At 42.9% G+C, this 24,111-nt stretch overlaps 1 protein-coding gene across 13 annotated transcripts in view; it reads left to right on the top strand.

The window, feature by feature from the left end:
• The first annotated feature begins 3,200 nt into the window (after positions 1-3,200).
• ITPR1 (inositol 1,4,5-trisphosphate receptor type 1) overlaps positions 3,201-24,111 on the top strand; it is a 319,048-nt gene continuing 298,137 nt past the window's right edge. For 6 of the 13 annotated variants that reach the window (XM_038565792.1, XM_038565795.1, XM_038565791.1 and 3 more), the window contains exons 1-2: positions 3,201-3,447; positions 4,245-4,315. The gene's annotated coding sequence lies outside the window, so the exon portion shown is untranslated. Of the gene's footprint in view, positions 3,448-3,989; positions 4,054-4,244; positions 4,316-24,111 lie in introns of those variants that run through there. The other 7 variants (XM_038565799.1, XM_038565798.1, XM_038565793.1 and 4 more) reach the window with 3 other exon arrangements.

Genomic DNA, 24,111 nt, shown 5'->3' with positions numbered 1-24,111 from the left:
AAGCCCTCCTACTTCCCTGCATGAGCATTTCAAGGGCAAAGTCATAAATGGCAATTTTCAGGGCTGGTCATCACCTTGAATTGGATCTTGAGAATTAGATTCTTGGTTTTCTGGACCACTGTCCAATAGCATATAATGTAAGCCATATACAAAATTTTCAATATCATAATAGTATGTTAAAAAAGTAAAAAGCAGGCAAAATTTTTATTTTATTTAGCACAGTACAACCAAAATGTTAACATTTCAGTACATGCTCAATATAAAATTTGAGATGTTTTTATTTTTTTGGTAGTAAGTCCTTGAAATTTGACCTATATTTTAAACCTCCTTCACATCTCTGTTAGAATTAGCCACATCTTAAGTACCTCAATGGCTAGTGGTCATTGTTTTTGGAAGCACAGTTCTGGAAAATTTTTCCAGGAAAAAAAAATACAGATTAACACAAAGAAGCATTCTCCTACTCATAATAATGAATTGAGTAGTGGCCCTTTTATTATGACATACTTCATCATTAATCATCAATCATCCAGCATTGTAGAGAGCCTCTTAGCACCATAGCAAATTTAGCAAAACTACTTTTTAGTGACCCAGTAGCTTCCAGAACCTAAAGAGAGTTGCAAACTATTGAATAGTCTGCCATATGCCTGACATACATTCTGTTACGACGCTTTTGTTTACAAACTTTTTTTTTTTTTTGGGGGGGGGTACATATCTAGTAAAATGTGCAGAGAGCTAAGGCCTGCTGGGTAGGAGAGGGAATACAAGCATGAATAAAGTATGACCCCTGCTTTTAATGAAACTTGTGGTTTGGAAGGAAGAAAGGATAAAGCAGGTAAGGGTCAAGTGTCCACTGTATGGTGAGCATGAAAATCACTGAATTATAGCTCTCAAACATGACCAAGTTTTCTTCAGAAAACCTATATTAGAATTCCATTGTTTCTGCACATGAAATAATTATCTTTGAGTATTTACCAGTTAATAGTGATGACTGATTTGTTGAATTTGTTTGAGAAAGTAGAGCCTAAAACCCTTTAGAAATGGAACAAATTGTTTTTATGGATAGATGGGAAGGGTGTAGACCTTTTTGTTGTGACAAGATGGGAGTATTTCTTGATGATGGGGAGTGCTAGCTTGAGGCATTAACCATGAGGTTTTAGTGCCCAGTAACAAGGAGCTACTCCTGACAGAGAGGAAGGGCAAGAGTGAATACAATGAACATACTTTTTGTCTACTTCAGAACACTGCCCATTCCTGGACTGCTATTAAATACTTATGTGAGCAGATAAATACAATGCATATGTCTTCATTGGGGAGGCTCGGGAAGATAGTTAATGCCCAGGGTTCAGGAGTTAGCCCATCACTTGTGTGAATTTGGGGACGTTAGTTAAAGTCTCTGCGCCTCAGTTTTTCCATAAGTTAAAAAAAAATCGTTAGGGAGTAGGATTTGATGAGAAAATGTACATAAAGAGCTTAGAATAATGCCTAGCAATGCCATGTACTCAGTAATTATTATTAGTTTTGGCATTATTTTATCAACAATATCTATGGTGGTACCTTAGTTTGTTCCTGAAGTTTCACAAGATGGTTAACTCTATCAACCAATGATGATACAAAGTAGGCAGATTCTAATGACTTCCTCCCTCTAAGATGGCAAAACTGGGGCAAAGAGATGACCATGACTGGCCCAAAGGCTCAGAGGCTGCTCCTAAAATGGGGAAGGAGGCCATTTAAGGCAGTGGTGATGGATTTCTCCAAAGAAAAGGACTTAGTACCCTTACAGGCTGGAATTGGAATCCAGGCTGCACTACTTAATTCACAGGGTCATCTTGGGAAATTACCTGATTTCTCTGAGCCCTCGGGCCTGCATCTATCAAGTAGAGATAATAAATATGCCCAGGGTTGTTGCAACTCAACAGCGCGATGCATGAAAAGTGCAGGTGGTCTGGGCTCAATAAAATCAGTCTCTCCAATTATCATTATTACTATTGTTGTTACAGCTACTATGTGGCGCAGCAGGCAGTGCCTGCCTGGGATGCTGTGAAGTGTTTTGGCTCGCCACTATGCCCCAGCGCCTGGCACAGTGCCTGGCACCCAGGAGACACTCAGGGAAACGTTTGTGGAACGAATGCCTATCGTGTGAGGAAGGGAGAGCAGCCTGCTGCCTTTGCTTCTTAGCTCAGCCTTTGCCCTTCTTCCCAAGGCCAAACAGCTTGCACGCAGCTCGAGAGCCCAGGCGCTCCCTGGCAGGGGGCAGCAGCCCACCTCCTCCCAGACGCGGCTGTCGGGGCTGCTGGAGGGCGCCCCGCCTGGACGCGCACCGCGGGCGCGAGCGGCTCTCCCCGAAGCCCTGATTTTTCTGGCTGGCGCTTTATTGACTTAAGCATTTTCAGCTCCGGGGAGCAAAGGGGCTGCTAGAAGCGGGGTCAGGACCTAGGTCGCGGTTTGTATTTGTTGCGTGCCTCGCGATCTCCGCGCCCGCGAGTCCCGCACCGCGCGGCTCCCTTATTTGCGCACCTGGGGGGGGGGGGGGGGCTCGCGTTCGTCCACCTCCTGCGGCCCGAGGAAGGGCACCAGCAGCTCGGGGGCTCGCAAGCCGCTTGCCCGTGTCCCCGCCTGCGCGGACCGTCGCTCCCACAGTTAGTTTTCTGTGCAAAAACCCGAGCAGGGCGGAGCAGATTAAATAAAGACAACCTCGCGCCTTTAATCCTTGACCGCAAACACTGGCGTTTCTGTGCCCTGGATTTCTGAAATTCTTGGCTCAGGAACTCGAGGCGCGGGGAGCGGAGGAGGAGGGTGGGTAGCAGCTCGTAAAAACTTCCCAAAGCAGAAACCCGAGCTGCTCCCCGCCCCCCTCTGCCTGAGCTACCTGGATTCCAGGGTAGGGGGCAGCTGGAAGAGGAGCGTCCCCAAGGGCCGGGGCGCCCCCCAGGGGTGGCTTCGAGCCGCCGGCTCCCAGCCCCGCCGGCGCTCCGCCAGCAGCCGGATTCGAAGCCCCGACGCCCCGCAGGACGCCCCTCCCTGTCCCCGCGCGTTTCTATTTAGAGCCCAGCCCGGAGCCCAGGGGATTCTGGGACTCGTAGTCCTTCCCCCTAGCCCCAGGCGCCGCCACGACCCCGGGCTCGGACTACATTGCCCAGGGAGCGTCCCGGCCTATATAAGCAGTCAGGCGCCGCTTCAAAGTGCAGTAACCATGTGGATGTTCTGCTGAAGCGTTTCCTCAAGCTCGCTGGGGTGGGAGGAGAGGAGGAGGTGGTGGTGGAGGAGGAGGAGGCAGAGGGTGGAGAGAGAGAGAGAGAGAGAGAAAGCGCACGCACAGAGGAGGTGTGGGTGTTCCGTTTCCATCCTAACGGAACGAGCTCCCTCTTCGCGGACATGGGATTACCCAGCGGCTGCTAACCCCTCTCCTCGCCCTGCTCCCCCAAACCGGCGTGGCTCCCGGGCACCAAGGTAGCGGCTGGGGCCGGGCAGAGGGCGCGGGGAGTTGGCACTGCCCTCCCCGGGCGCCCAAGTTTTTGCCCCGCTCTCCGGGAGTTCTTGATGGATTTGCATGCACTTGCATGCGTTTGGGGGTTCTTTAGCTGGGGGCATTTTTGGGGTGTTCGTTTGAGGCTGAACAAAAATCCTCGATTCCAGTGACTGGCCTTGAAGGCTACCCATTCTGGACTGGAATGGCATTCCCCCAAGTTGGAAACTGTTGCAGCAGCTGCAGGAAATGGTGTTTTCTTGGTGTGTGTGTGTGTGTGTGTTGGGGGGTGTCATATGTGAGTCCGCTCAAGGAAACAATCTTTTAAAAGTAGCCCTCCCTCGAGCTGCACGGTTGGGAGAAAAATGCATGGCGGGGAGGGCGGGGGGGAGGGAGCAGTGGGGAGGGTTTTTAAAAAACGGAAGACAAGCCGGGGAGCGGTGAGGGATGAAGTGTGGACGGAGCTCACGGCCAGTGAGGATGCGGGCTTCGGAACTTGGCCTAGGCTCTGGGAAACAAGTGCTTTGGGATTTGCACGTTCCAAGTTTTTGCGTGCCTAGTCTCACTTGTCAGTTACATACTGGGAATAAGTAAGCAAAGTTACCTGTAATCTTTGTCCAACTGATCCCTCCAAGCTTTCCTGTCTTGTTTGGGGGAAGGGCAGGGGTGTCTCTCCAGGAAGAAGGCTAAAGAAGGTGGCAGTTTGCAATTTGAAACATTGCTCTTAGTGGCCCGCCTTCCTGGTCTTATACTTAAGTTTTCTTTCTTTCTAAATACTTAGGAGCTGGCTTCGGAGGAGCAGGATTCGCACAGCTGGAGTGTTTTGGCAACAGAGTGCCTGACCTCGGTCAGGTGAGTGTGAAGCCTGAGTGCTGGAGTCAGTAATGACTTTTTGTTTTAAGTGTATTTTATGTCCTCTCTAAAGAGCCATGGAGATTAGGAGCAGAAAAGAAAAGCAAACTCCAAGGCTTAGTGTCCAAAATTTGTCACTGCTTTCTGTGAGAGCTTTAGGGAGCATTTGAGATCCAGAGGGCAGTCCTGCCTAGCTAGCACTTTTGGCCCAGGCTCAGACTTAAAGCAGCCTGAACATTTATGAGAGGAGGGGGGAAAACCCATTAGATGGAGCGATAAAAGAAATGCCCATTGGTGCCTGGCAGTGTGCTGATGATTTAAATTCAGAAGGATGCAGTACATTTCATCTGTCAAGATACGTAAGCAAAAATTAACTGCCTCTTTCAAAAATAGTCACTTTTTTCTTGCTGTAATGTGTGTTTAATCAGAGTAGGTTCGATTGCAAGAAATGAAAGTGGTTGCTGGCAATTTGAAAGAATTAGTACTTTAAAAAGGGAAGTTCTTGAAGTGTGAGAGAGTGGCATCCAGTCCTTGACTTGAAGCTGCCTGAATGTCAAGGAATCTGATGAGTCCCTCTTGTTTGGGTGCTTATTGTGGGATATGAGTTGAGGGTAGCATTTATTTGTAAAGACAAGCAGCTCCTGTCATTCCGCCCCCACCCCCCCCAAATGATCAGACTCTGCACCATAAGAAAGGGAGGTTTTAACAGCTGCATATATATCCCCATTGCTGCAGATTTGGCCGTCACAAGTTTTTTCTTCCAAAAAGGCCAGGAGGAACAGGGTAGACAACAGAATAACATGGTGGAGGACCAGCTCTTTGTAACTTCTTTAACCTTCTAAATATTTAGCTGTTCCCTGGGTTACAATCTTTGGGCTTTTTAAATTAGAAAATAAAAGGCAGACACTTCATTATAGTAGTATAGTGCTTTTGTTTCCTGTTGATAAGATCCGTAGGAGTGCTGGTGGAGTGGGAACCATTTGGATGTGTGGGGTATAGTTCATTCTTGGAATTCTGTTGACTTTCAAGGCTACCTGGGCACTCAAAAGGCCAAGGAAAGGGTTAAGTTCCCCTTTTTTGAGTAAGCTACAGACCAGGAGAAACTGATCCATAGACTCTTCTCCAACTTGTTGCTAAAAATAATACTGACACATTAAATCCTTGTAAGCCTGGTCCAGAGCCAGATATCACAGAAACCGTGAGTCAGGTATAGGTGAAGAAGCTGAGGAGTAGAGAGAATGGGAACACTTGTGTAGTAGCCAGTGCACAGTGGAAGCAAGGAATATAACGCCAGGTTGTGGGACTGTCCTGTGTTCCACAGACACATTTAAGTTGGGAAGAAGTGAAGGGAGAAGCCAGGAAAAATGATAAACTTATTTCGGTTAATGACATAAATCTTACTTATGTCCCACCAGTGGTGAATGGGTAATAATACTTACCTTGACTTAAGGGAAACGATGTGGCTGTAGATGGAGGGATAAGAGTGTGGCTATTTGAGGAGGTATCAGATGTCATACTGATTTTGTTTTAGAAAGTTGTAAAAGCTGTATGCTGAAACCCTGAATGAGGAGAGTAAACGAAATCAAACCACACCACGAGGAACATTGTCTAAGTTCAGCACTGGGTTCATGTCATAACTGAAATCCATCTTGATCATCTACATCAAGGCATCTGAGCAGGTTAAAAGAATCCGGTATTTCTCAGTCTGAATAATTTGATGGCTTAAGTTGCAGTGAGTCTAAACTGTGAAGTATCGGTATCTTTTCATATACTCTTCAGTTTGGTTTGTGGCCAGTTGTGCAGAACACTTTTTCATTTCTTTTTTCCTTGTGTGTGCAAGCATGTGTGTATGTGTGTTTTGAAAGTACAGTCTGTTCTTTAAATAATTCAAATCAGAACAGAATATACTATCAAGATTTCCCTCTGAGCAGGCAGGGAAAGTTCTTCATGCTCTAAATAAGTTACTCCTGGCCTCCACTTTGAGGAAATTGTTGGGGGTTGACAATAGTACTATCCACTTTTAAATAAAGTGGTTGCCTTTTGGGAGGGAATTGGGATCTTTTCTTTAGGAATGACAGATGAAATGGTTGCTTAGAAGAAAGGAAAGATGAAACCAACGAGATAAATCTCTTGCCTTTTTCCTCAAAATATTTTTTTGAGGGAAAAGTGGAGAAGACCAGCGTATTAGGGATACAAACAAATGAAACTTCTAATCCAATGGTATACAACTAGCTGACTTCTAGACAAAGTCGCGTGGCTTTGTAGCTCATTTATCTCAGGGAAATTCTGATTTCTTGACAAGCAGCTGTTAAATAACAAACCAAAATGAAACAACAAACACCAAATATGAACAAGAGAAAACAACAACAAAAAAGTAAACATAGGCCTGAAGTTAGGTTTCTAGGTCAAGCTGTCCTTGGATACATCTAATTAAGGAGTCTACACAAGGCCAATGTCCCATCTTGTTTACTGTTGGTTTGATCTTTTAAAATAAAACACATTGCATTTTCAGGCTCTTTATTAACTGGAAATGCACACAATTTTTTAGTTTACTTTTGCTGTTTTAAGCTTTTGCAGTGCTCTTTTGATGAAATCAGTTAAGGCTTGAAGTCAATGGCATGAATGACATAATTTTTATGATTCTGACCAATTTTTATAGTGTCTCTGGTTCTGAGTTTATTGCTAATGAGCTTGAACTGAAAATACCACTAAAACCATTATCTGTGGAGCTGTTCCTCCTATTGAACTATGGCTGTGGTCTTCCCTCAGTTGGCACAGTTTAAGACATTTGATGTGATAAAGCTCTTTATGTATTTCTAATACCTGCTAAAGTTGATATTCTCCTAAGTGTTTATTCCTACATTCAACAAATTCCTTGAGCATCTACTATGTATTGGGATATATTCTAAGTGCTGGGTATACAATAATGAAAGTCCTGTTCCCAAGAGACTTAAATCCTAGTTGGGGGGAAGCAGACATTATAAATAAGCAAATATTATTGTATAACAGTGCTATAGAGAAAAAGAAAGCCAAGTAAAGGGGAACAGGAAATAACAAATGTTGGTGAGAATCTGGAGAAATTGGAACTCCTGTGTACTGTTGGTGGGAAAGTAAAAAGGAACAGTCACTGCAGAAGACAGTATGGCAGTTCCTCAGAAAATTTAAGCAATTACCAAATGATCCACCAATTCCACTTCAGGGTATATAACCCAGAGAATTGAAAGCAGGAACTCAACAGATATTTGTGCATTCGTGTTCCTAGCAGCATTATTTACAGTACCCAAAACGTGGAAACAACCCAAGTCTCCACTGACCGATGAATGGATAAACCAAAAGTGGTATATCCATATAATGGAATATTATTTGGCCATAAAAAGGAATGCAATTGTTTTACACGTTACAAGATGAGTGAAGGTTGAAAACATTACGCTAAGTGAAATAAGGCATACATAAAAGAGAGGAGTAGAATGATGCTTGGCAGGGGCTGGGGGAATATGGAGTTTGTTTAATGGATACAGAGTTTCATTTGGGGAAGATAAAATTCTGGAAAGGGATGGTTATATTAGTTGCACAACTATGTGAATGAACTTAATGCTACTGAATTTTACACTTAAAATGATTAATATGGTAAATTTTATGTTGTGTCTGTGTATTTTACCACAGTAAAAAATGTCAATAAAATAATGTGAAGGGGATAAAGGAGTATTCAGGTGGGGATCTGGAATCAGGGAAGGGATCTCTAATAATCTTTGCGTTTGAGCAGAGAGCTGAAGGAAGTGAGAGGCTAGTTGTATCTGGCCAAGAGGGACATTCCAAAGGGCAAGAGCAGAAGGTGGAGAGGCCCTGAGATGGGAGCAGGTGCAGCACGTTAGGGAAAGGCCAGGGGGCCGGGTTGGTTGCAGCTGAGGGAGAGTGCTAGACATTCAGGTGAGAGAGGGGGTCAGGGTCAGATCCTGCAAGAGCCCAGTTTTTGCAGGTGAGCCATAATTTATTTCTCTGAAGGTTTCTTAACTTTCTCAGAACTCTTAGTGTGGTTCTCAACATCCCTGAGCTACATTGTCCTTTCTGAAGAGGCTAGTGAGGCTGGCAAGATCACATACCATATTGGAACTTGATATCGGGTGAGGGTAGAGGGTCAAACCCAGATTTCTAGATTGGTTAATCACATGACTGACCTGGGATTGTAATCCACTTTAGTAGGAAGGGAATATTCTTTGATGAATAAATGAACCTGCAGTTGGTTTGAGTAAGGAATTTTAAGAACTTAATGATATTCTTGGTGGTTTTTCTTCAACACAAACTTTGTGCACTTTGCTACTGCCCACCCCTCTTCCTGTCTGTCAGGTCTTATTTCACAGAATTACACAAGGGGAATTCATGCTTGGCTGTCTAGCATGATCCTTGGGGAATACGAAGTTCCACCTAAGTGATTCTCTCTGATAAGTGGACTGGACCCCTTCGTGTGTACACATTTATCATGTACATACATGTTGTTACTTATTGCGTAAGATAAACATATTCAACTAAACAATAGGAAATAAAGATAGGTGACAAAACCAACCCTACCATCCCCCAACCCTACCATCCAAGATGAAGGGTTCAGACCCCTCCCATGTATACATATGTAAAAATTATGTGTATATTTAAATTTCATAAAAAAAGACTCATGCAGTACTTCAAGTTTGGTACCTTACTTATTGCACTCTATCCTGAACCTCTGTTCTGGTTACTAAATAGACATCTGTGTCTTCATTTTTCTGTACCTTTGATGGACTGCATTTGAGTGGTGATGTGTAGAATCAGTAGGGTAAAAAAAAAATTATCAGGGGCACCGGGTGGCTCAGTGATTGAGTGGCTGCTTTGGCTCAGGTCATGATCCTAGGGTCCTGGGATTGAGTCCCACATTGGGCTCCCTACATGGAGCCTGCTTCTCCCTCTGCCTGTGTCTCTGCCTCTCTTTCACTTGGTCTCTCATGAATACATAAATGAAATCTTTAAAAAAAATTGTCATTCAGCTTTCATCACCCATCTTGGAATCCAAGTCTTCTCGTTCAATTTATACTGTTTTTTTAAAGAAAACTGGGTGGAATGGAAGGTAAAGCACTATTCAAATTTAGCTATCACAGGGATAAAGCCTAGTAATCATTCATTTCAATACAGAATTTCTTATTTCTTCTTCAGAGTAGCTTAATTCTGTGGGGTAGGTAGGGCCAGGCACTCTTTTCTGTTTGCACTTAAAAAGAAAACTTCACGGCAGAAAATTAGAAATACATATAATAGAACTTAGTTTAATGAACTGGTCTTTACTCATCACCTACCCCGCACAGTTATTAATCCATGACCATTATGCTTTTCCCTGTATTCTGATACACCTTCTCCTTTTGTCTTTGGTGAGTTGGAAACAAATCCCAGGCATACCAGTTCAGTCTGTCTTTTAGTATGTATCTCTAGTATTGGGATTAAAAAAAATGATAATCTTATTCATCTCAAGGGAAAAAAAACAAATTTTTTAATTGAGTCTATATTTTCACTTCCTTCCAACATGTATAAATGCATGCATACACATATGTATACAATATCATATATATATACTTACAATAATATATATGCATATTTTACAGTTTGAATTGGGATGCAAATAAGGTCAATATATTACAGATGGTTGTTATGTTGTCTTTTTTTAAATATTTTATTTATTTGAGAGAGAGAGTGTGTGTGCATGCGAGCACAAGCAAGGGTGAGGGGCAGAGGAAGAGGGAGAAGCAGGTTCCCTGCTTAGCAGGGAGCCCAATGTGGGGCTTGATCCCAGAACCCAGGGATCATGACCTAAGCCCAAGGAAGATGCTTAACTGACTGAGCCACCGAGGTGCCCCTGATTGATGTTTCTTTTAATTTGTATAGTTTCCTTACATATTTTTTTTCCCCTGTGCATTTAATGGTTGTCCCTGAAATAACTGGGTGATCTATTTTCCCACAATTGAGATATTGCTCACTGCGTCAGTGTGGTATAGTTGAACATGTGCTTCTGTTCCCTGTATATATCCTATCTGGTTGTTTAATGTAGAGGCTTGATCAGAATCAGGGTTTTTTTTTTTTTTGTTTGTTTGTTTGTTTGTTTTTTGTTTTGTTTTGTTTTAGAGAAGGGCATTTCTATTTTTTTGAACTTTATTCAGGAAAGTGTATGATATATCTGGGTATGTCATCTTGTGATGTTAGCAACCAATGATGCTCATTGCCATAATCTATTAGTTCATTTGGATTTGTAAAACTCCTATTTTTCTTTTTTCATTCATTAGCTGAACTATTTTATGAAAAACTTCCCTCCACTAAGTTTTTTTTTTCCCTTGGGGTATATAGTTAATGTAAGAAAGACAGAATCTGTACTTGAAATTCTTTCTGTATTTTACTAGTTTTCAAAAATGAGTTGATTCCCTACCATGATATGTGGCAGCAGTTCTCAACGCAGTGATACTGGGCAGTATCTGGGACATATTTGGTGGTTACAACTAGGGAGAGGGTGCTACTGGCATCCAATGGATAAAGGCTGGGGATGCTGATAAATAGATCACTTAGCCCTGCCACAATACAGAATTCTCCATTTCACAGTAACAGCTGTGCTACTGATGAGAAACCCTTGTACTAAGATGACCATTTGGTGGGGGGGTTTTTTGGTTAGTATCTTTATGAACTGATGGATTTAAACATATTTTATGTTTCTCTTTAGCTATTCTTCTTGATGATCTAAGTGCCCATTTTTGCTCAGCAAGAGAGAGGTTATTCAAATTGGTTAAAAAAACACAACCCTAGTAGTCTTTGATAGCTTTCTTGCTTTTGATATAAGAGGATGTTCTGGGCTCATATTCTATATTTCTAGTCCCAGACCTGGAATCAGCCTTTTCTCCAAGGAGCCATAGTTCTTTTGAGTGGGAATGGTGTTTGGAGATCTCTCCTCAGGGCCAGATAGGTATTCTTATTCTCCTCATACAGGTCAGAAAACGAATCAAAATGAAAACCTGAAACCTGAATGCTTTCAGTGAAAGTATTTCCAAAACATAGTCAACACATCTTTACATCTTTGCCTTTTTAAAAGGGATTCTGAACGTACTCAAAACTTTTCACTTGGGTATCAGTTATAGCCTTAGTATACTGCTACTAAAATACAGTAGTACTCCCCATATAAGCAGGAATGTTATTCTTGTTCTGCCTCCATGACTTCCATACTGTATGGCAACCCATTATGAGGTCCTGAAATCAGTTAGTGGGCCTCCCTCATCAATTTTTAATGAAGTGGAGTGGAATAGAAAACATCAAAGTGTATTGTATGGCTACTTGGAAGGAACTGTTGTACATTGTAACAAACTCTCCCACCGGGCATTTGCAGTCTCTCTCCATATACCAGTGAACGCTGGGTTGTAAGTTTAGTGCATTTCTTATGTGGGTTGCAGTCCAAAGTTTGAGAAACATTGTTTTACATCTTTATTCCTCCAGTTGTGGTCACCAGACTAGCATTCTTGGCTTCAAGAGTGAGCTTGTTCAAAGCGTAGACTCTCAGGCCCCACCCCAGACCCACTGAATCAGAACCTGTGTTTTAGCAGAATCCCCATGGGATTCATGCACACTCAAAAGTATGAGAATCTCTCTGCTGACCCTCCTGTGCTTTTTCAGTATTTGTCTTATTTTTATGGTTATTTTTTCCTGGCTGGCTCTCACCTGTCGAAACTGACCTTTGTACTTGCCCCTAGCAGGCTTTTCGTTTTCAGTGAAGTGGAAAGATAGGCTAAATCACCCACTGAAGGTGAGCATATAGGCCTGGTAGGGACTCTCTGTGACAAAAATGGGAACTTTTATGCTTTCATGTGGGCACGCTTTTATTGGCAGTATCAGGTAGACGTGGAAACCAAACAGTACATGTAAAACCTGCTTGAGGTTGGGAAGTCACAGCTATGAGCAAGACTGCACTTTAACGTGCTGTTGTCAGACACTTTGAGCAACTTAGGTTTTATCATGTTTTATGACCCGTTGGATTAGCAGAACTCGCAGACTGCTTGGTCTAATGGTGCTCATCAGAAATAAATGAATGTAAGAAAAAACATCACTAAGAAAAAACATCACTAACCTCCACACTCTTTGCTGTTTGTTTGCATTACAGAAGGAGCTCTGTCTGGGAAGTGATTTTGTTTTGCAAAACAAGCAGTTTCAAAACTTTACCATGCACTTGTTTCTGAATAGAAAAAGCTGATACAACACCTAGACATAGAGACATTCATGTATTTTGCCTTGGTGTGTCTGTGTGTGTGACCCTGTTTCTGTGCCTTTGCCCATGTGCTTTCTGCCTGCTGTCCCCATCCCTACCCTGTCTTTATCCACCTTGCCAGATACTTCTTTTCCCAACCCGAATGCTTCCTTCCTCTTCTAGAAACTCTTTTCTGGTCTTTTGAAAATCATTGTGATTTGAAATTACATTTTCCTTATGGGCTTTGTTGATTTTTAACCTACAAATGTACCAGAGAGTTGTGTCCACAAACTGTTGAATGAAGTTTTTAATCTCCATGTTTTATCTCCCATTGAAGGATGGGGAGGCTGTTTGTCAGAAGAATCTAATTTTTTGTACACTTCTCCTAATTAAATATTTCTCAAATTGGTGGTTTGCTTTGAAAAGCCCCTTTTGCCATGGAGAGCAGAGAGAGGGCCATGTGGAAATGTATTACACAGCTCCTTTTGCTAGCTTGGGCCATGTTGCTCATAACAGTTCTTTGGGGCACGAGGCATGAGAATTTGTTGTGTGTTAGTAAAAGGGAGTGGAGGTAAAAATCAGGTAGTGAAACAAAGCTCCTCTCAGGTTGTAATGGTATTGCCCTGCCGAACCACAGGATGGGGACTCCGGACGACTGAGTGTTGACTGCCTCTTGGGTATGGGCAAAACATGTCACATCTGTGCTTCTGTTTCCTCTGCTGTAGAATAGGTATAAAAATACCTGCTTTGGGTTATTGCTGCCAAGTTGTAGAATAATAAATGTTTGCAAGAAATCTTAGAGGTTAAAACAAAACAAAACAAAGCCTCTGTCCTAGAGGAGTAGTTCTCAAGCAGCGGGGTGATTTTGCCTTGTAGGGACTTTAGGCAGTATCTGGAGAATTTTTTTGTCAAGGGAGAGTGTGTACTCCTATCATCTAGTATAGGTAGAGGTCAGGGATGCTGCTAAACATCCTACAATACACCGGATGTGTCCGGTGTACACAACAAGGAATTGTCTGCCCCCAGATGTTAATAGCCGTGAGGTTGAGAAACCCTGTCCTAGAGTGATTTTCCCCAGACTGAGGCTTTTCTCTCTGAGGATGTTAACCTAATTTGATTTGCTAGTTATGTGTGTGTGTGTGTGTGTGTGTGTGTGTGTGTGTGTGTGTGTGGTTCAGGTTGTAGATAGACGGGTGTCTCTTCAGGCTGGGGCTGACTTTAACTTTTTAATAAAATAAATACCACTCCCCCTCATGCCCCAAGTACTGGCTTTGGTTTCTGGAGCCCTGTGGTCTGTTAGTTTTGACCAGTACATACATGGTTGTGTGGCCTACAAGAAGTCACTCAGGTTTTTTGTTTTTGTTGTTTGCTTTTTCCACCTATAAAATGAGGAATTTTGGCTAGATAATCTCTACCCACCAAATATAAAATTTTCTGACTGCCAACTTTGAACTTTTGATTAGCTTCTCTTATGTTGGCCTTGGAGAATAGGAAACATGAGAGCACACATCAAAATTAACATCTTTTCTGAAAAATAACCATGTAGATAATGTACCTGTTTGGAGAATAGGGTATTTAGTAGGCATGTTTGTGAAAAGGCAAGTAGGTTTCTCTTTGTGGATGTGTGTGTTTTTCTCTTGTGTGTTTAATGAGCAACATTTAAACTAGAGAATTGTTTTGAACTATAGGTTTACAATCGCTACTTCTGAGATTGTCATAGAGGGCCCTGCTTAAAGTTGAAACTTTTGAGTTGGTGACTTCCTTTGGGACTGCCTGAAAACGAAAGCAGAATGCAATTTTCTATCCTCCGAGAGAAGTGCTTTTTGCAGTAGAATAAATTATCCCTTGATGGGGACACACTGCATTTCTGAGGACGGTCTGATCAGCCACTAATTGAACAAGAAGGCAAGGAGGGGGCTGTATGTAAATATGTATGGTGGGTGGTGGGGGGAAGCCTCAGGCTGGGTGGCCAACTCAAAAATATTGTGTTGCTCATCCTCGTTTCACAATAAAGATGGTATCGTCAAGAGTCTTTGCTCAAAGGAAGTCCCAAAATTAACCATGAGAGTACCCAGTCACAGAAGCAGAGACGATTGTAAAGAGAACCTTTTTCCTTGTCTTGGAAGAGTCAACTGTAAATGTGGTAGGTTTTCTCTTCCCTGTATTCAGAGCCATATTACCATATATGTACCTGGGTGAGGGCATCTTAAGGAGGCTTGTGCTCCTCTAGAAGGAGTGTCCTTGGCATCCAGCCAGGAGATCGATCAAATGCAGGCAACTCTTCCTTTTTCTGTGCACATTCTTGTTTTCCCTCTCAAAAGTCTTGTGGTTTGCCTGCCTTTGCCCTCTGGGGGCTGCTTGACCTGAAAGTGAAGTGCTGCTGCTTTTTTGTGTTGGTAGCAGCCGTGGCCCTCAGGTCTAATCCACTTTTCTGGGGGACCAGCTGCTGATGGCCTCCTGAATCTCCCAGCGCTTTTAAGTCTCTGTGCATGAGCCCTCTCTTTGCCTAGCTTTTAAAGGAAGCCTTTTGATTTTATTCTTTTTATACAATCATTTTTTAAAGCAAGCAACAATAAAACCAGCGCTAACTCTTTGGCAAAGGCCCTCTGTTTTTTAGGAGGTGAAGGTAATGTGAATATGCCAAGAAAGAACAGAAGACTGATAGATTTCTGCTGGCTACATTTTTTTAGCAGAAGAATGACTTTTTGAGTGCACTGTGCTTTGAGGTCAAGTGGCAAAACTCACTGACTGAAGGGGAGATCCAGAGGGGGCTATGAGGTGGGATGTGGTAATTTATTCTTCACCTGGCTGTACTTTGGTGCCCTGGGAATGGTGGGCACAGTGTTCTGCTGGAGTTGGTATTGACAAATTCAGATAAATGCATCTCATAGTGTGTCCCTTGTTTATATCCACTCATTGTGTGGACTTGTTTGTTGATAGGGTAACCCTCAACTGATTGTAAGCCTTAATAAGTTTAGTAAGTGTAGTTTATGAGAGTGGAAAATACAGCAACTTAGCATATAAGAATAATCACAACAAATAGACGTGTTTCCAGTGTTTTACTTCCCGTGTTAAGTAAGCCCATTATTTTCTTTTACACATTTAATCCTCAACACAGCCTTATGAGACAAGCTCTCACAATCCCCATTCTGCAGATGAGGAAATTGAGTTCCAGAAAGAGTTAGTAACGTGGTCAAGGTTATAAACTTCCTGTCATGCTTAGAATAAAAGGCAGACTTTTTATCCTGATGTAGGAAGGCCCACAGGCCCTGGCTTCTCTCTTCTCTGACCTTAACCTTGCACTTTCTTCGTTTTCCCATTAATGCTCCAGACGTTGTGGCTGGCTTTCTGTTTCTTGAACTTGCCAAGTTCTTTTCTGCCGTGGGGCCTTTGTACTAGCTGTTTGCTCTGCCTAAAATGCTCTTCCGCCTGATTTTTGTGCATGACTGCCTCTGTCTTGACTTTCAGGTCTTACCTTAAATGTCTTAACTTGCACACTCTGACCAGCCAAAAGTAAGTTGTCGCATGGTCATATCATTTAGTATTAATTCTCTGCCTAGTACTTAACACAATCTGATTTGTCTTGTCTGTAAACAAACGATCTCTCTTCCTCACTAGAATATAGGTATCACGAGAACAGGAACCTTGATTGTCTTCTTTTTACTTATATTCTGCACACCTGGACTAGGGAGAGCACGTAGTAGGTATTCAGTGAATGTGTCGAATAAAAAGATGATTTCAAATCAGAGGGTCTTCTCTAAAGTCCTGCATATTCTATGTTTTGTATTTTAATCCTGTTCTGTCTAGTTTTTCATATTAATGCTGTATGGGTCCTAAGCACACAGCTAGTGCCAAACAAAAACTTAAAATTTGTAGTAGGATTTTTCAAACTTTTGGGTCTGAGGAACTCTTGACATGCTTAGAAATTACTGAGGACCCCAAAGAACTCAGTTGATGTGAGTTATAACAGTCTGTATTTACCTCTTTGGAAATGAACACTCAGACATCACAAAAAATAAGCTGATCACACATGAACACAGTAACATTTTTTTTAAGAGGGGGGAGTGAGAGGGGCAGAGGGAGAGGGAGAAACTTAAGCAGGCTCCACACCCAGCACAGAGCCCAAAGTGGGGCCAGCCCTCAAGACCTGGAGATTGTGACCTGAGCTGAAACCAAGAGTTAATCTACTGAGCCACTCAGGTGCCCCAGTAACATTTTTAAAAAGAACAGTAGTTATATTTTCCAAAACAAACAGAAAAAATAGAGAGTGGCATTGTTTTACATTATTGCAAATTGCTGGAAATTGGGCTTAACGGAAGATAGCTGGAATCACATATCCCATACCTGTTTCTGCCTTCAGTCTCTTGTGACATCACATGTCCTGCAGCCTCTGGAAAACTCCATTGTTATGTTGAGAGATGGTTTGAAAGGTAAATAGTGTGTTGGCATTATTATGAAAATAGTTAGGACTTTGAAGAGCCTCTGAAAGGGTATAGGGAACCCCTAGGAGTCCCTGGGGTGTCATTGAGAGCCACTAGCTTGTAGAATAGCAAGGTACTTTGAAAGGTGGGTGGTGGCATGGAATAAGTGAGAGATGGAGAAGTTGAAGGCTTAGGTACCAGAATGCAATTGATTATCCCTAAGTCTGGATTCTGTTTAGAAATACATACATGGGGATGCATTTAAGCTGTTTCTGGAAAAAAGAAGAAAGAAAAGAAAAACTGTTTCGTATCTAAAGCACTTCCTCAATTGTAAAGGACACTGAAAACTTGGAAGCTAGTGGTACTTGTCTTATGTTCATCCTTTTCAGATGAGCAAGATTATACCAAGCATTCTGGAAATTCTGCAATGGGATGGGTCATTAAAAAATAATAAAGTGTGGGTTCTTCTCCATGTCTGAGAATAGTAGCTTCAAATATAACTCCCTTTATAGCTGTTACTCTACAACCCTTACTTAGTTCTCCTTGTAGCTTTTGGACTCAGATGGTTATATTCTATAATAGAGATTAGATCGTCTCAGTGCTTTATTGGTCTCAGGTTCTGTCACAACTGGTGTTAAAGACATCAAAGTAGAAGCTGTTAAAAATAGATGAGATATTCCTTGCTAGCCAACTGTTTAAGAAAGGCAAATGATTGCAATCCAGGCCTCTGGGGAGTATTTTGAATGTCTTGAGTGATGTATGTAAGATTGTCAGAATTAATTGGGCAGTCAGACGCTGGGGAACTTGGACCTCAGGAAAGGAATGGTACACTGAGGGGCAGGTATGGCAGGGAGTCCTTAGTTCCTGACGCCAGTGCTTAGAAGGACCTAATTTAAGAAGGACCCAATGTCAGTGGGGCTTTTTCCCTCACCAGTTACAGCCCGAAGGGCCAGGTGACTTTATCTTAAAGGAGACTTGCTTCTATATGTTAATAAAAATCTTTTGGTCCAAATATTTGGGTCCCTGGCTTTGGGGTCCATTACCTGGTATAAATAAATCTTCTGATTTCTTTCCTTGCGTGCCTAGAATTATGTGATACCTTAGGTAACTTCTTGGTTAATGAAAGTGTTCTAATTTTGTCTTATTTCAAGAGTTGCTAACTTTTAAATTCTGAATTGTGTGTAGGCGAAAGTTGAGATTTTTTTTCTTTTTAGAAAAACGACTATAATGCAATTAGTTAAGTGTGTGCAGGAGAAATAGATGGGAAAAATTACAATAAGTGAGTTTTCTGCCACGGTCAAAGCTTTTAGCAAAAAGAAGAAAAAATTCAAAATCCATCCCGATGCTTAAAATGAATATACTTCTTTTTTAGTAAGGATGTGATTTAGCCTTTCTTAACACCAAAGTGAAAGAGGTTCTAAATATTGAATTATTCATTTGAAGACATTTCCACCTCACCCCCCCCCCACCCCCCGACGCCTCCCACAGGGGTCTGGTTTGATGTTAGAAGTGGGAGTGGAGTTGAGGTCTAATGGTCTTGGTGAGTTTGGGGGCCGAAGAGCAACAATACCTTGGTTGACCTGTCCAGATATCACCCACCTCCTAGGCTTAGAGAGGATCGAAACATTTCTGGGACTTGTGTTTATTTCAATGTGTTTCCAACAGTATGGACAAAGTAAGAAGCATATATCAAATAGAAGAATGACAAGTGATGGGCAGAGGTGAGTGAAGGCTTTGGAGGAAGAAAAGGTGAACTTTGTCAGTCTCATTCCTAAATACAAAAATGAGTATTTGGTAAGGGCCATGTTGGGCTGAGCACTCTGTGTGGATTATTTGTTTTACCCCTCACAATAAGCCTGAGAGATGGGAAAAGTTCCCTCCTCCCTTTTCTTCTCATCAGGTGACGGAGCTGAAGTTCAGAAAAGTTGGTCAGCTGCTTAAGCAGATGAGGCTGGAATTCAGACTTAGGTGTTCTCCATCTGTTTCTAGCCTTTTTGGACACACGGGGGATGGTCAGTGGGGTAGGGATACTTCCTGCCAGGGACGGAATGTAGATATTTTGTTTCTCAAGTTTCTCATAGAAATCTGTTGGAAAGGTTTAACAGGCTTCTATTCTCTCTCCTTGCTCCAACAGTATAAACCTGATTTTCATTAGTTTTAGGAAAATAATCATCTGAAAACAGTTTAAGTTCTTTTAGGTCACAGATAAGATGACACAATTACATTGGACCAAAATCTTCTTGTCAAGTCCCAGACACTGTTCAAGGCACTGGGATTCAGTAGGAAAGAAGAATTGTGCTGTCCTGTGCTCGTAGGCTGACAGTCTAGTGGTGAAGACCAGTAAACAAGCCAACCAGTGAAGAAGCAATTTTTGGACAGCAATAATGCCCTAGGGTAATGAGGGTACCATGTGGAGGGGAATGTCAGGCAGCAGTTATAGCATGCCCAAAGGCACATGGCACGTTGGGGGATCTGGAGACAGTTCATCATGGCCAGAGTGTAGAAGGCAGATAGTACAGAGAGATAAGAAGGGGGAGGTAGGCAGGGACCAGATCATGAGGACTCCCAAAGAGATTTTGGAATGTGTTAAGTAGAGGAATGACACGATCTGATTTATGGTTCTAAACGATCATGCTAGCGGGAGGGGGAAGATCATGGTGGCTATATGTGTAGAATAGATCTAGGGGCAAAGAAGGATTCAGAGAGAGTCTTTATGGAGCCCAGCTGAGAAATGATCCTGGCTGAGATTTGGGTGGGGGCAGAAGAGGTGAAAAGATTTGGAGGATTCCAGAGATAGATTAAAACTTAAAATCAGTAAGATTTGATGCTCAGATTTCCTTATTTGCTAAATATTTACTTAGTACCTACCATGTGCTCGGCATTGGTGATCAGATTAAAATGATATAAAAAACAGATTCCCAGAGCAACCAATCTTGCCTTTAACTAGGACTGGGAGTGTGATAGGGATGAGTATATTCTTCAAGGGAAGAGCACCGGCAAAAGCCCTGTAGCAGGGATAAGGAAAGGGAAGACTGGAAGTGCTGCCAGGTTTTGCAGTGGTAGATGACATGGGTAGGGAGAAAGAGATTGGGCAGACAGGTGAGTTCTTTCTGGTATATTGAGATGCTGTTGATATCTAGAAGGTGAATCCCAATAGTTGATGGCTATGAGGTACAGATTTAGAAATCATATAGAAGTCACTGGAGTCAGCACAGAGGGCTAGATGACCGGAAAGGGTGTAGAGAAGGCAAAGAGCAACACAGATTCTGAGGGAACAGATTTGGAGGACCACTACTTCTGGTTTCTGTTCTCCAAGAAGAACTCCGAATTTGTATGTTTTTATTCCCACCTTTCTTTTGAGCAGAATCAACTGTCTCTTTTCATAACACGTTGCTCAGGGAGTGGTTTCAGTGGACAGAGAACTGAAGCTGAGCCAGCGGGCAGTGTGAGGCTCCACAGAGCTGCTGTAGTCTTCACCTGCATGAGCACCTCACAGAGGCAGCAATCCCCTTCTCTGCCCTGCTCAAGCCACTCTGGGTGAATCCTGTTTTAAGAGGTGCATCAGTCTTGTCAGAGCAGTGGTGGCAGGTGGTGTGGGTCCAGTAATAGCTTTCGTACATTGCAGGCTTACTTCCTGCAGGTGCTTTACTGAGTAGTTTATGCACGTGATCTTACTGAACCTCATGATAGCCTGCTGAGGGAGCTACTCTTCTCATCCCCATGTATGGATGGAGAAAGGTTTAGGAAAGTTACAGACTGGCCTGAAGTCCTACAATGACAAAGTGACAGAGCTGGAGTTCCCTGGCGCTCTGATTTTGGAGCCTCAGCTCCTGCCAGCCCTTGGGTAGGGAATACTCTTAAGGACTGGCCATGTCAGGAACCAGGGAGGATGGTGGTGCTCTGCAGACAGAGGCAAAGTCCTAAGGAGATCAGAGAGTATTCATGTTTTGAAAGGTTTCTGAGCATCAGGACACAGATCAGTAGCAAAAGTTCTGGGAGGTGGTTTTTGTGTGGGGGTGGAGGGGGTAGTGGAAGGAGACAGGAATATTTTCTTTTTAAAATTTTACTTAGCGAGAGTGTGCACAAGCAGGGGGAAGTGGCAGAAGGAGAGAGAGAAGCAGACTCCCTGATGAGTAGGGAGTCTGACACAGGGCTTGATCCCAGGACCCTGAAATCATGACCTGAGCCCAAGGCAGATGCTTAACCAGCTGAGCCACCTGAGTGCCCAACAGTAATATTTTCTAACTGGGCTCTCTGAACCTGGAACCATTGCCTTAACCATTTGAACCCTAAAGCTCTGCTGGGTTTTTAATCAGAAGTGAGGCCATCCATAGGAGACATGGTAGGGGGATTCCATTATTGGGCAAGAGATGAAATTACATGTTAGATAGGTTCCGTCCAACCTTTATGCTATGAATCTGTATATTTGGAAATACTAGAATGCACTGTGGTTGGGAATTGAGCATAATTCCATACAGTTTAGGTTTTTCTTAACAGGTGAATTAGGATAATTATTTTCCCTAAAGTAAAATATTTTGTTCATTGTTAGGATATCCCACCTGACTTTTTTTTTTTTTTTAAAGATTTTATTTATTTGAGAGAGAGTGCACGTGTGTGCACATACAGGAGTGAGGAGAGGGGCAGAGGGAGAGGGAGAAGCAAATTCCCTGCTGAATGTAGAGCCTGACTCAGGGTTCGATTCCAGGACTCCAAAATCGTGACTGGAGCTGAAGTCAGATGCTTAGCTGACTGAGCCCCCCAGGCGCCCCCAGCTTCTGACTTTATACAGAGGCTCCTTTCCTTTGTTGAGTTTAAATTTTGAAGCCCTAGAATCTTCCTGAATTCTACTTCATCTCATTAAAAAATAATAAGTAGCTAGCTTTGAGGAGTAAAAGTCTACCATTCTCTGTTCCAAGCACTTTTCATGCACTGTTTCATCTGTTCCTTACAACAATCCCTGTAGTTAAGTGTTACTCTCATTTTACAGATAAAGCAAAAGCAGACAGGTTTAAGCGGGCTGGAGGGCAGTGTTGGGCTAATAATAATAGCTTGCACCCAGTGAGAAGGTTGGAGCTCTGCAGCTGACCACCTGAGCCTTCTCATATATGTTGTGTGGCCAATAGCAAAGAGCCCTGGGTGTTCATATAGTGTTTGATGTCTCAGGGTTGTGCAGATGGCAGTTTGGCACTGGCTGTTTTTGCACTGGGGGGTCGTCGGCTGTTTCTGTATTGGGGGGTCGTCAGCTGTTGTGTGGGCAACATGGGAGCACCGGGTCTAGCTGTGGGGAGTTGGCCAGCACAGATGGTCCAGATCAGATAAAGAGACAGGTTCTCCCACCCTGTTCCGAACAGGAAGTCTTCCAAAAGATTGTGCAGAGGCACATTGCTCACTAGCCAACTTTCTACCCCCTCCCCTCCAGGCTCCAGAGGCTTGTTCTTTTGACTTTCCTGGCCTTTGTTTTTCCTTCCAGGATAGCTTATGATTGCCCCAGGACTTTTCCTCCCTCTCTCCCTTATCTTCCTATTCTTCTTCCACTTAGCTAGTGGTAGGTGCTGGGAGATCTCCAAAGCTTCCCAGCCAGACAATGAGGTCTCTAGTGCATTTGTTTTTGAGGGGACTTACTGCTTGAGACCTTTGCAGGAAGAACTGCATCCCCCCACCTCCTGTTTTTGGCTGTTTAAAATTGGGACCTCTGTCACATTGTCCAGTTTGGTCTTTAAAATTGGGACCTCTGGCACATTGTCCAGTTGAGGATCATTAACTGTGGAGGATGTCCTGATTTTTATTTTCGGGGAACAATGTAAAATGTGGCTAAAGTTTACTTATTTAGTGGTCTACTTAACAAACAATGTCAGGAGGAATATTAATTTCTTTTTTTCTGATTTATCACAGTGTTAGGTGCCCATGGTAGAAAAATTAGGAAATAGAATTGTGCATAACACAGGGGGCACCTGAGTGGCTCAGTCCATTAAGAGTCTGTCTTACACGCAGGTCATGATCTCAGGGTCCTGGGATGGAGCCTCCTATCGGAGCCCCTCCCCCTGCTCATTCTCTCCTTCTCTCTCTCTCCCTCTCTCTCTCTGTCAAATAAATAAAATCTTAAGAAAAAAAAAAAAAAGAAAATCGAGTCTTCGTAATCTTATCACCAGAAAGTAAGGATGGTTGACGTTTTAGTCCATGTTCCAGGGGTCATTGATTGTTGATGAGAAGCTCTGCTTAAGAGTCAGGTAGACCCGAGTTATAACCCTCGTCTTGGGCATCTTCACCTTGTGTACTCTAGTTTCCTCAACAGGAGAATGAGAATAATAGTAGTACTTGCCTTCTGTGGTGGTGGTGAGGATTAGTAAGAGAACTTTTGTAAAGGCCTCAGCACCTTGGGGAGCATGATGATGCTTGATGAATGTTAGTCATTGTTATTAGAAATGGTAGCACTGCAGGGCTGTGCTAGAGAAACACTGTGTCTAGACATCTTGTGTCAGTTATCAGCTGCAGGCAATATTGAGTGCATCACTCTGGAACACTGAGCTGTGTCTGCTGCTTTCCATGGAGAGCCTGGAATCTTTTCAGTAAGGTAACCAGGTCATGACGAAAGTTAAGAAAACCAGGGGTCAGTCACACTGCTGTTTCCTGGCCTGGTCTCCGTTGAGGCCAAATGGTCAAAAGGACAGAGTTAGTCACACTAGACCAAGGCTTTCCTGACTGAGCGCATACCTGCGCTCCTGTATCTAGCACTCCCCTGTGTCCTTCTGGGAGGCCAGAGTGTGAAGACACAGATTTGATGTGACCCAAATTCAAACAGAACTTGTTTTCCAGGAATCAGTCCCATACTATACTGATGTCCTGACCCTTTATGATAAGACTTTTAAATATAAACACATAAGGGAAATATATATATATATATTTTTAAATTTTTAAAAATTTATTTATGATAGTCACACAGAGAGAGAGAGAGAGAGAGAGAGAGAGGCAGAGACACAGGCAGAAGAAGCAGGCGCCATGTAGGAAGCCTGATGCGGGACTCGATCCTGAGACTCCAGGATCATGCCCTGGGCTGAAGGCAGGAGCCAAACCACTGAGCCACCCAGGGATCCTGGGAAATATATTTTTTAAAGAATTTATTTATTTGAGAGAGAGAGAGCACA

The sequence above is a fragment of the Canis lupus genome, chromosome 20, assembly GCF_011100685.1.
Source record: "Canis lupus familiaris isolate Mischka breed German Shepherd chromosome 20, alternate assembly UU_Cfam_GSD_1.0, whole genome shotgun sequence".
NCBI lineage: Eukaryota > Metazoa > Chordata > Mammalia > Carnivora > Canidae > Canis > Canis lupus.
The sequence above is the reverse complement of the archived record's forward strand: the minus strand, read 5'-3'. Positions and strand labels throughout refer to the sequence as shown.